Raw genomic sequence first — 12,923 nt, 5'->3', positions numbered from 1 at the left:
TAAGTCCCCCACCCCTCCCCCTCACTCATCTCTCTCTGTATTTTAGAGAAAAAATTAGATGTTAATTAGATGTTTTTCAGTTAGGGCACTAGAGTTTTGCTAGGTTAATTAGGTTAGTAGTGCTGCTAGTAGTATTGGTACAGTAGGTTAATTAGGTGATGTTAAATGAATAACCTAAATGAATGAAATTAGTAGTTAACTGAATTTTTTCCTTTCATCATTATAGAGCACTAAAGTTAACTGAATTTTGTTCTGTTAGTAGTTAAATGAATTTTCTTCTACACTGTTTGCACATGTGGTTGCTCGTGTATATTTGGACACTGTTTGCAGGGAATGATCCTTAGTGGCCTATGTTTTGCCGGAATGTTGATTCATTTCTTTTCCGGCAAATTTCAGGTTCTCGATTTGTCCACTTTTTAGCAAAGCTCATGCCGAAATTTTCCGTGAATTTCGGCATGACTTGTGCTACAAACTAGGACATATCGAGTGCCCGTGATTTGCCGCACCAGGAAGGAGTCAACATTCCTGCAAAACAATAGGCCTTTTTTATGTCATTATTCATTTTATTAGGTCTAGAATTAATTGACTAGATTTAATCATAGGAAACATGGCTAGCAACGATGAAGGACAGGGTTCTGGTGATTGCGACGACGCCTACCGGGCGGCAGATGAATTTTTTATCCTTACCGATGATCAACCAATGTTATTGCTGGGCCCACCGGTGGCATCGGGGATTGAGACCGGCACGCAGACCGGTGCTGAGACTGAGACCGGCGCTCAGACTCAGACCGGCATCAAGACCGGCGCTGAGACTGAGACCGGCGCTGCCTCGGGGAGCGGAGCCGGTGTAGAACCGAAAGCAAAGAGGCAACGGGTTCCTAACAAACTCAGGACTACTAGAGTGGTGGTCACGGAGGTGGACGACGGCAATTTTGAGCCAATGGCGCCCGAGGAAGCGCGTCGATGCTACGACAATCAAATAGGCTGCATCGTACGGACAACCGCCACCATCAACGATGAGAAACTACAGAAGATAGAAAATATGAGGAGCTCCCTCCTAAAGATGTTTTACCAGATATTCTTGTTCTTGGGCCGGAATGAGAAGGATTATAAAGATCCAGATGAGGACCCGGCAATGAAGAAGATAAACAAACACGCCATGACCAAGTTTAGCAACGTGTTGGCCGCCTGGAAAAATCGAGTGAAAGCAAGGATCATCGACAAGAAGGAACCCTACTCCGAGATTGTAAAGGATAATCCGACAATCACGGAAGAGCAGTTTCAAATATTCAAGGAGGCTTGCGAGGCCGAAGATGCCAAAAAAAGTCTAAGTACATGAAGGGGCTTCAAGAGAGGAACATTGGGAGCCACCACCTCGGAAGCCGTGGTTACGGCGGAAAGAGGTCCAAACGGGCCAAGGAGGACGCGGAAGCCGCGGGTCTGGGCATCCCAGACCCCTTGGCGGAGTTCACCGCCCCGCAACCTCAGGGCCCGACACCGTTGGGACCCAGTGAAAAAGGTTTACGAGACAACACCGGTCATTACGGAGTTCATGAGACTGCTGGTAATTTTAGTTTCTGATCAATTTGACTGCACATGTTAGTCATATTTGTAAATGATCATTGTGCCTTTTGCAGACAGAGCAGCACAGGATTGCGGCCAAAAGTGACTCGCCGTTTGAGGCATTGGCGAGGCCCAAGTGGGACACTCCATTCAACCGGGCGTTGAACATATTGAAACAACAAACGGTGGATACTCGACCGTCGTATGGACGCGTTCACGGTGTCGGAGACGGCGCCACGTGGAAGAAGTACTACCATGAGACCATGGAGGAGAGAAAGGAAAGACGGAGGTTAAATGAAGAAAACATCGACAAGAGGGTTGAGATTGCGGTTGAGAAGAAATCAACTGAGATAGTCGCAACAGCGGTAGCTGCCGCAAAATAGGTGGCTTTAGATATTTCTATTACCTTGGTTCCGGCCGTTTTCAATTGGACCAGGCAAAATCCAAAAAAAGATGCAGCGGACTTTACCCTTGCTGACTTCTTGGCGGGGAGCAGCTCGACTAGCATTGCACCAGCACCTGCAGCTGCACCTGCTCCCGCACTGGCTCCCGCACCGGCTCCCGCACCGGACGTGCTAGGCGATGCTTCGTCTTTGGCTGAGCTCGACGCCCTCACGGTATATATCACACCGGCCCCCTTCAATATAAATGTATAATCTCCTGTTTTCGTTGCCTTTCGGATGTCTCACGTCGCAGACTTTTCTTTGCAGGCCGACGAAACCCCGTGCACCATATTGTACACCATCGGTGACCAGAAGGTGGACGTGGGGAAGGCGACGATAATGGAGCCGAAGGAACCATTTTTCCACAGCCGACTGATCCCCCCGAACGTCTTCAAGGTTTCCGTGGCCAGTGTCAAACCGGGCCATGAGAATTTGCCTCCTCCAGTACTACTGGGGGATGACGACGAGACACCGCGGCGGCTTGGTGATTGTTGCAATGCTGGGTGGGTCCTGTTGTGGCCAAAGAGTCTGCTTTGTCTGGAGGCGGCCGGAGCACACCCACAAGCACGCAGCCTCAGCAAGGTATGAACATCAACACCCCACCTACCCAATTATCGTCGGGTGTTGGGTTGGGTGATAGCGGACGGGGTAAGGAGGAGGCTCCATTAGTCGCTGTTGACGTCGCCATGGATGAGGATGAGGACGACGATGGCGCTGCTGAACAGTATGTCTATACTGGCGCCTCCTCAGGGTTTGAGCGTCATGAGTCGGTGCCTGAATTGCCATCTCAACATATTATGGACGACCTTCTGGTAGTAAAGAAGTTTAGGAAGAGAGTGAGGAAAGGCAAAAAAGTTGTTTCTATGATCCAGCCACCTCAGCAGCCTCGGCTTTAGGACCGTATAGATATCCCCGGTGCGGATAAATGGCATATCCCCAGTCAACCAATCCTACCTGCAACAGCGCTACAGGCCAGATTCGGTGATCTAAAGAGACTTCATGACGATGTGCTGCGGGTAGAGAAAGACCTCATCGCCTCGAAAGATCCAGGATACCCACTCTACGTGGTTAACGTTCCACAGCAAATGTCGTACATCGACAGCTTCCCCGTGGATTAGTTCTTCCTCCGATTCGATTACATATTCGACATGTTTCACGTGAAGAAGCTGGATTTTACGTTTCTCCGCCTTTATGCCTTGCACATGAACTACATCATCGGGGTTGAGCAGATATCTCATATCTGTGTCGCTGACCCGTACTACATGCACGAGGGCTTCTTGGGAGTCTGCGCAAATCACCGTGAATAAGCGAGGGATTACATCGTCAGTTTCATGCTCACCAATAAGGACAAGGGGGCGATTCTCGTGCCTTATCATCCCGTGTAAGTCATCCGCGCGGCTATCCTTCCTTCAATTTCAATCATTCATTTGCACGGTGGAGGCTAATTAATTTGAGGACTTATTTTGCGCAGCGGCGGGCGCGCCGTCCTCATCATCCTCTACCCCGATTCTCCCACGCTCTTTACTTGGACACGTCGAAGAATATTCACAAAAAGGATTACACCCACATCAAGGATGTTCTCGACAGTGCTATGTATCACTACCAATCACTGGGTGGAGAGGTCAGGGACAAGAATATGAGGGGCGGCAGGGTCACCTTCGGCCATAAGACCAACTTCTGCTGCATCCAGCAATCGGACGATTCTCTTAATGATGGATTCTATGTCCTACACCACATGCTGGAGTACAGACGGGATCACCAGAACCTTCGCATGGCACCTTCTTCTGGCGATGCCCATATTCTGCAATGGGCAAAGGACATAGGAGATATCGAGGATCATCGACTTCGAGCTGAGTTCTATAACATCCAGCGCGAACTTGCCCAAAAACAGGGATGTTCTACGGAGAAGGACAAATGTCGCGGGAAGACGTCCGAACATGGATAGCCTCTCAGCGTCTCGACCTGAAGCCTTTCACTAGGCTCGGGGACTATCTCCCTGACTTGGATGGATGGAACGACATGTTGGAGTTATTGTCGATATATGACAATGTGTCCGTTTAGTCCATACTTTTTGTATGACAAAACTTTGAGTTATGCACGGTGAAACTTTATTTGTGATGTAATTAAACCTTCCTCCTCCTCGACTAGCGAAAATCACTCTAGTTAGGGCATTTTGGGGTACGATGAACTTTGTTATTTATGCTTATGATATGTTGTTTTTATTTTTGCCAAGTCTGTCTCTTTCTATTGCTCAACTATATATGTTGCATATCATCGACTCATGTGATGATGCAGGTGCATAGATCATAGATGGCGAAGAAGTGCTATGCCAGGAGTATATATACGACAAGTGGCCGGAGTGTCAGGCCCTTCCGGTTTCCGAGCGACAGGCAGTAGTTAGTTTAGAGGTTCACGCTAATGCGAAAGAGGGATACGAACTCATGTTCTCAAAGTGATAGCTCTTCTCGCGTATATCATTGTTTAGATGGATGACGATGTATTTGCATATCATTCGAGACTTGTATCGCTATTTTTGAGATGATGATGAGAGACCACTTTGTGTTGGATGATGATTATGATGATGACATGATTTGATGAGACTAATTGTATGTACATGCTATGATTACATTTGTATGTGTATGATATGCTAAAGATTATTATATAAAGCCTATTCAAATACAAAACAAATACAAAACAAATATGCAGGAAAAAAACTAATAAGTAAACTAGTAGTAGCGAGGGGGGAAATTTAGCAGTAGCGCCGCATTGTCAGTAGCGCGTCCCAGCAAACAGCGCTGCAGATAATATTAGTAGCACCCTTTTCCCAAAGAGTGCTACAGCTATTCATGTATAGTAGTAGTGTGGGACAACCGGCGCTACTGCTATACGTTAGCTGTCGCGCCTTATTAGTAGCACCTGTCGGATTTCAGGTTCCGGCAGACCCTTGAGGTTCGAACACTGGGGTGCGCGCGGAGATTTCGCCTCCTACCTACCTGCACCCCTCCGCCTTGCTAGGATCTAAACTACGGAAAGAACAACACAAGAGACATAGGGTTTATACTGGTTCGGGCCACCATTGTGGTGTAATACCCTACTCCAGTGTGTGGTGTGGTGGATTGCCTCTTGGGCTGATGATGATGAACAATACAAGGAAGAACAGCCTCGCGAGGGTCTGTTCTTGGCTGGGGCGATGAACTGCTGGGAGGAGTTCAGTCACCTTTCTCTCTCTCTTTCTGATCGAAACCCCTCTCTCACCTTCCAACCTCTGAACCTCTGAAAAACCCCCCTTTGCTCTGTGGGTGGCTAGTCCTATTTATAGAGGCCCTGGTCCTCTTCCCAAATATCAAGCGGGAAGGGAGCCAACAATGGTGGGCTAATTTGAAGGGGGACAGCTAGTATCAGCTATCCTGACAAAAGTAGTCTTCGCCTGCGCAAAGCTCTGGTGATGACGCCGTCTTGGGCTCCACGGTGACCTCCTTCTTGTAGTCCTCATGGTCTTGGTCTCGTTGCACCGAAATGGCAACCTTTGCCTGATGCCTCGGTACTCCGCGGCTCCGCTTGCCCCATTTGCACCAAAGAGGAAAGGAGGACACTGCGCGGGCTGGCACCCGCCTGGCACCTTTGGTCGTCATGGCTTGCGTCATGGGCATCTCGTGAGGTACCCCGCCTTGATCTCTCCGCCTCCTTGTGAGCCAGCCTGACGGGGCCGTGCCTGAGGAAGCTCCGTGTCATCCGCCCCGCGAGGCTTGGCCCCTCGTGAGGGTCTTGGGTTTGTGTTAGTGAAGATGGGCCATGCTGGGCCCCCCTTTGAGCCACGCCGTAGGCCGCAGGCAGGCAAGTCTGGGGACCCCCGTTCCCAGAACGCCGACAGTAGCCCCGGGGCCCAAGGCGCGCCCGGACTTGGCCATGCAGGGAGGCAGAAGGGCAAGAGCGAAGCGCCGCGGGCCCTAACAGCCTGCGGCCTTGGGCGCCGCGTGGCGGTTGATTGGACGTGGGCGCCTTAGCAACCGCGCGAGTTGATAAAGGAGCGGCATCCACCTAGGCTTTGCTTCTTGCTTTCTCCGGTTGTTGCTCAGATCCCCTTTCTTGCGTATCTCCTTCCTTCCTCCAAAAATTCCAGATCCACTCCGACCGTGTGACCTAGGAAGCCATGGCGCCTTATCAGCCCCCGGCTGTAGCTTGGTACTCGTCTGCCCTGGACCCGCCGAACGTGTCGGAGGCGAGCCTTGCCCGGTTGCGCCAGATGGCGACGGCGCGGGCATCAACGGGGCGAAGGTGTTTAAAGCCGGCTCCGCCACCCCTGAGGGTCAAGGGAGCACCTTCTATCCGCTCTTCGTAAGTGCCATTGCTGCTGGCCTGGTGCCTCCCTTCTCCGAGTTCTTTTTCTCTGTCCTCCGCCACTATAAGCTACAAGCCCTGCATCTCCACCCCAACTCCGTCCTTCTCCTGGCAATCTTCGCTTATTACTACGAGGCTCACGTAGGGGTGCAGCCCTCAGTGGCCTTGCTGCGCCACTACTTCTACCTCCGGACCTCTTGTGGTACTGCTTCCGCGTGCGCGAGCTTCGTCGCGTACGGTGGCGCCATTGCCATTTCGAACCCCGGGAAAAGGATTGAGGGCTTCAGGAGCAAGTGGGTCTTGGTGGATGCAGGGCGCATCCACCCTCGGCTGATCTTGCCCATGGAGCAGCCCACGAGCTCCAGCAATTGGGGTCGAGCGGAGCTCACGGACCCCCGCGCGAAGCTGATGTTGGAGAAGATGGACGCGGATCTGAGGTCGGCCAATATGGCAGCGGCGAAGCTGACCGGCGCGTCGCTGCTGAGGGAATTCCTGGAGCACCAACTGGCTCCGCTTCGGCAGTACTCACTTCCGATGTGGAGGCCCCATCCGAGCCCCGCGGCCTTAGCCGATGGAGATCTGGCTGCGGTCCTCCAGTCTCTGGTTGGGGGCGATGTGGCGAGGTTGGCGGGTGCTCCTACGCCCTTGTTCCTCCGCGACGACTGGGAGCAGGTAGTGGAGTCCATGCCCGTCTTCAACGGGGATGGGCCCATGCCCATGGAAACCCTCGAGGAACCGGTGGACGTGCCCTCCGACGACTCCAGCAAAGAGGAGGAAGGAGGGGAGCGGGGAAAAGGGCCTGGCTCCGAGGCGACTGACGAAGAGTCGAGGGCTCCCCTCCCCCGGCGCAGGTCCCGCGTTCTCCGCCTCTCTCTGAGCGATGACGACGAGGATGACGACGAAGACGACGATGAGGACAATGACGAGCAGGACGGCGAGAGCTCACCCCCGATCCCTAAGAAGGACAGGACCGGGCTGATCTCCTGCCGGTCTGCCCCGGCCCTGGGGCGGACCGCAGATGCACCTTCCGCCTCCAAGCTTCCCGAGGTTGACCCTTCCAGCCGGCTTTCAGGCTTCAAATTTGGCCGGAGGCCGCTTGGGCTCACTGGCGACGACCCGTAAGCATTCGATTCTTGTCTTTATTTCTTGCTCTGCTTCCGAGGCTTGACGTCTGCATTTCTTGGATAGGCTGGCGCCCGCAGCAAAGAAGCCGAAGGGGGCTCCCGAGGTTCCACCCGTGGCAGCGCCTCTGCCTGCGAAGGAGGGTGATCGTGACGCACAGGCTTCTCCTGCCCGGTCGTCCTCGCGAGGCCTGGCTGAGCCGGCTGGGGCAGGCTCAGCCCCCACGGCCCAAGTGGCTCCCGAGGTGCTCTTGCCTGCCGCCGCCACTACAGCTGTCAGGGCGCGGCAGACTCCGCCTCAGGATGCTGCGGCCGCGCTGCCGCCTTCTCCTCCTACTCCACCGGCTGCTGTCTCTCCGACTCCTTCTGCCGTTCTGGATCATGCTGTTGCTGAGCTGGACCGACTGTGGCAGGATCTTCTTGGCGCCGACCCCCGCTTGGTGGCCGGGTGCTTGGAGCTGGCTTCAGGATGGGTTCGCTCCGATGCTTCGATTCGGGCGGCGCTGGTCCAGGCCTCAACGGCATGCGACGAGGAGAAGCAGGCCGTCCTTGAGGCAAAGGCTGCTCGTGACACAACCCTGGGGGAGGTGGTCGACGTCCATGGGCATTGCAAGGCGCTGGAGGGCGAGCTGCAAGATTTGCCTTCGCCAAGAGCAGGAAGAAGGCGTGAAGGCTCGCGAGGCGGCTCTCAAGGAGAGGGAGGTCAAGCTCAAGAAACGCCGCGACCGCCTTGGCGCGCTGGAGCAGGAGTTGGGGGCGAGGAAGGCCAAGCTGGACGACGAGGCGCTGGTTCTTGCCGAGGACCGCGTGGCCTTCACGGAGATGGAGGCGAGGGCTCGCTCCTCACTGAGGACGCTCTATGACAGCGGCCTGGAGAGCCCACTGGCTGGCGCCGAGGACGGCCCCGCCAAGCTGCTTCCCTTCCTGGTTCACGCTCTTGAAGATGTCACCCTTGGCCTTGGCCCCACGGCCGAGGCTGAGGCGCGTGTCCTGTCTTCTGCAGCACTGACGCGGGTCCTCACCCACATCTACCTTCGCGATCCCGGTGTCGACCTCGACAGCCTGCTGGAGCCAGTGAGCGGCGAGCGTGCCGCTGCCGCTGCCGAGGCCGTGAAGGGTCGCGCAGAGGCCCTGCTGGGGAGGTTCCGGGCCTTTAGCACCAAGCCGAAGCAAGGCGCTGCCGACTCCACCGCTCCATGAGGCATACCCAATCCGCGCTGCTCCACCGCCAACAAGTGACTCCGTCGCGGCTCCTGTCCTGCCTTTAATTCCTACACATGTATCATGCCTCGGGGAGGCGTTTAAACTTGCATTTGGCATTGAGATAACAGTGTGGACTATAATATTTGCTTTTGAATTCCTTGAAATTTGCGCCTTTCCTTCCTACTTGCTTATGTTCTACGCCGGCAGAGCCCGGCCCCGTGCATGCCTCACCCAACGTTGGTCCCGATCGGAAACCAGTACGGGGCCAAGGAGTGAGGGGCCACGTGACAAGTTAGGCTCCTGAGTCATGATGCTCAGGAGTCCCGCGCACGAACAGCAAGTAGGGAGGTGTGATGCGGGTGGATCTACCGTTCTACGTCTGCAGAGCCCGGCCGCACGCGTGCCTCACCCAGCGTTGGTCCCGACCAGAAACCAGGACGGGGCCACGGAGTGAGGGGCTACGTGACCAGTTAGGCTCCTGGGTCGCGATGCTCAGGAGTCCCCCTTGACGCACGAACAGCAAGTAGGGAGGTGTGATGCGGGTGGATCTACCGTTCTACGTCTGCAGAGCCCGGCCGCGCGCGTACCTCACCCAGCGTTGGTCCCGACCGGAAACCAGGACGGGGCCATGTAGTGAGGGGCTACGTGACCAGTTAGGCTCCTGAGTCGCGATGCTCAGGAGTCCCCCTTGACGCTCAAACGGCCTTCGTACCTTGGCTCCGCTCGGGGAGAGACGCGCGACGAACCAGGCCCGGGGGGACCTGGCTGGGCGGCATGCGTCTGGGTGTGACCCAAACGCAGCCCCCGTGCCTAGCCCCCTCGCGCGGCACTCCCGAGGGGAGGCGTTACGATGAGGCTAGACACTAAGCTCTGGGCTCCCTGAGGGTTGTGCGGCCCGGGGGCCACCCTCAGTTGTTTATCACCAGCGCGGAGCATAGCGCTACCGTATGTGTACGGGCATAGCCGCTCCTCAGCAGTGTCGTCAGCCAGCACGGAGCATGGTGCTTCCACTGGTACGTGGGAGGGGGCCCCCCTCCGGGAGGAGCCCCCAGGGCGTGTACAGCCCCGCCCTGACACGTGGCTGGCACGGTAGGCCTGGCGAGGTGTATTTGGGCACCCGTGAGCTAGCGCGGGACTCACGGGGCCCTACCTATAGGCGGGTTGCGCCTGGCACTGGGCCTTATCTTGTCATGTGTCCCTGCAAATTTGGTTAGATGTCGTCACTCTACGTCCTCGGGTCCCGGCCCTCGATCTGGTCTCAGCCGTCGCTGGTATGCCAGGTCGCGATGCCATGGACAAGGCCAGAGGGTGAGGGCTGGAGAGCCAGTAAGAGCCCTGAGTCGCGATGCTCAGGTACCCTCCCCCCTTTAACGTGCAAGTGGTCGACATGGAGAAGAAGAGGTGCCATGGACCGGCATCAAATAATCAAGCATGGTGGGTAACGCATAATCGGAAATAAACGCAAATGGCATACATGCCACTGGGCCTGGCCCGAGCGGCTTGGGGATCATGTAGCCCGAGGGGCGCCCCCAATAAGGTAAGCTAACAACATGAAATAAAAAAGGGATACACGCCGCAGGGACGGACCCACGCGGCCTGGGAATAATGCAGCCCTGGGCGGGCGCTCCCAGCTGGAAATAAAACTCGAAAGATGTCACCTGATGATGTTGAGGACGAAGGAGCGTTGGTGTAGCAGGCTCGGTGGGCTGCGGGAGCCGATCCTCACGAGCCCCCAGGCCCAGGGGCCTCGGGAGGCTTCGGAGGTGCTGGCGGCTCCTCGCGGGCCATCTCCATCCCTGCTAGGGATGCGGAACGCCTGGCCTCTCGTGCCTCCGTGATGCCCCTCATGAGGCGCTGGTACGTGTCATCCGCGTTCGGCAAGCCGTAAGGCATGCGAACGTAGCTGTGGGGTGGGCCTCCGCAGCACCCCACTCGCGAGGGCCAGAGGCGCTCCAGAGAGGAGACTCGGTTGAGCCCTGGTATGTCGATGCAGACGCGCAGCCCACCATCCTCGCTTGGATGGGGAGCCACTGCTGGTAGGCGGCGGCCGCCTTTCATGACTCTTGACTCCTGTAGCTCCTGAATGGCCTTGCTGACGAACTCCTGAGGGTCTGGATCTCCTTGCCTTGCTCCTTTGAAGCATGCCTCCATGTGGTGCCCAAGCGCCTCCCTCGTGACCCTAGCTAGGTCGGTGGCCCTCCAGGGGAGAGCCCCCGAGCCCTGCCTGAGGAGGGCACCGGGCGCGCTTTCCTATGCGATGGAAGGAGGTTCCCCCTGGGCAGGCGCGGGCCCATAGGGGCCTGCCTCTTGAGTGGTCGGGCCGGACGATGTCTTCTTCTTCTTAGGGGCAGTCTCGGGAGGCCTCGTGCTTCGACGATCCGGGTCTTCCAGTGACGCAGCCTGAAAGGCTCGTTCTAGGGAACACACCGCGTCCTTCTCTTCACAGGGCACCGTGATGACTCCGCCGCTTCCTGGCATCTTCAGGACGTTGTAACCGTGGTGAGTTACGGCCATGAACTTGGCCAGCGCTGGGTACCCAAGGATGGCGTTGTACGGTAGGCGAATGTGAGTGACGTCGAAGTTGATGAGCTCGGTGCGGTAGTTGTCGCGTGCCCCGAAGGTGACAGGGAGGCGGACCTGCCCAATCGGGACCGTGGACCCGTCGGTGATACCGGAGAAAGGCTTGGTTGGCTGAAGCTGGCTGTAGGGCACTTGGAGATTGTTGAACGTCTCCACGGACAGGACGTTGAGCCCTGCCCCGCCATCGATGAGGGTCTTGGTGACCACCACGTTGCTGACGATCGGGGAGCAAAGCATCGGGAGAACTCCGGCTGTAGCCGCACACTTGAGCTGATCTGCTGAGCTGAACGTGATGGCGCACACCGACCACCTGAGAGGGCGTGTGGCTTCGAGCCTGGGGAGGACTGCGTTCACTTCGCGGGCGAATTGCTTGAAGATGCACTGAGAGGCTGGGGCTTGTGCCCCGCCCAGGATGTAGGCGATCGCGCGCGGCTCCTGGAAGCCCCCAGCCCCCTCGTCTTGGTGGCGTTCCTTGTTTCTCCTTGGCTATGGCGGCAACGGTGGGAGGCCTGCGTTGCCTTGCGGGCGATCCTCGCGAGGCTGATCCCTCCAGTCTCCCTCGCGAGGCTGATCTCTCCAGCCTCCCTCGTGAGGTGGGTCTTGCCAGCGATCCTCGCGAGGTTGATCGCGCCACCCTTGGCGCAGGCCACGGTCTTCCCAGCGTCCTGCGTTCCTCACTCCTCCTCGACCATAGCCCCGGTCACTGCGGTCAGGGCGACGGCCAATCCTTCCTTCTCGCACGGCTCGGAGCTCTTGACATTCATTGGTGTTGTGGGTGTGGAGGTCGTGGTACACACAGTACCGGCTGCCCTTGGAAGGTTCGGGCTGATCTCTGCCTCGCTTGGTGTCTGGTTCTGCCGCGAGCACGACAGCCCCCTTGCGCTTCACATCCTTGGCCTTGGGCTTCTTCTCTTCTGGGTCTGCGGCAGGCAGCTCGAGGAGGGGGAGACGCCCTTCCTCGGCCCTGGCACACTTGGTTGCCAGGTTGAACAGCTCCAAGTGCACATGTCTTCATGCATCGCCAGCTCCTCCTTCATCTTAACGTCGCGCACGCCGTCGGAGAAGGCCGAGATGATGGCCTCCTCAGTCACCTTGGGAATCTTGAGGCGCGCGTTGTTGAAGCGCTGGATGTACTTCTGCAGGGTCTCCCCGAGCTGTTGCTTGATACGGCGCATGTCGCTCACGGCGGGTGGCCGGTCACGAGTGCCCTGGAAGTTGGCGATGAAGCGGGTGCGCATATCGTCCCAGGAGGAGATTGTGCTTGGAGCTAGGTTCAGGAGCCAGGTGCGGGCCCCATCCTTGAGCTCCATGGGGAACCAGTTTGACATGACCTTCTCGTCTCCGTTGGCAGCTTCGATGCCCAGCTCGTAGAGCTGGAGGAACTCTGCAGGGTCAGCCGTGCCGTCGTAGCAAGGAGGCAAGTCTGGCTTGAACTTGCTGGGCCACGCGACGCTGCGTAGCTCGGCGGTGAAGGCGCGACAACCTGCTCTGGCCACGGGAGGCCTTGGATGACGGGGAGCTTGGTCTTGCATGTCCCCACGCGCTGCAGCTGGGAGCAGCGCGGGGTCTTGACGCGCGGGAGCAGGAGCATGGTCGCGACGTGCTGGGGCAGGGAGCGCCCGGGCAGCTTCTTGCGGGCGAGGGACTTCTTGACAGCTCTGCTCTTGCCGCGCTG

The sequence above is a fragment of the Triticum aestivum genome, chromosome 3A (assembly GCF_018294505.1).
Source record: "Triticum aestivum cultivar Chinese Spring chromosome 3A, IWGSC CS RefSeq v2.1, whole genome shotgun sequence".
Classification (NCBI taxonomy): domain Eukaryota; kingdom Viridiplantae; phylum Streptophyta; class Magnoliopsida; order Poales; family Poaceae; genus Triticum; species Triticum aestivum.
The sequence above is the reverse complement of the archived record's forward strand: the minus strand, read 5'-3'. Positions refer to the sequence as shown.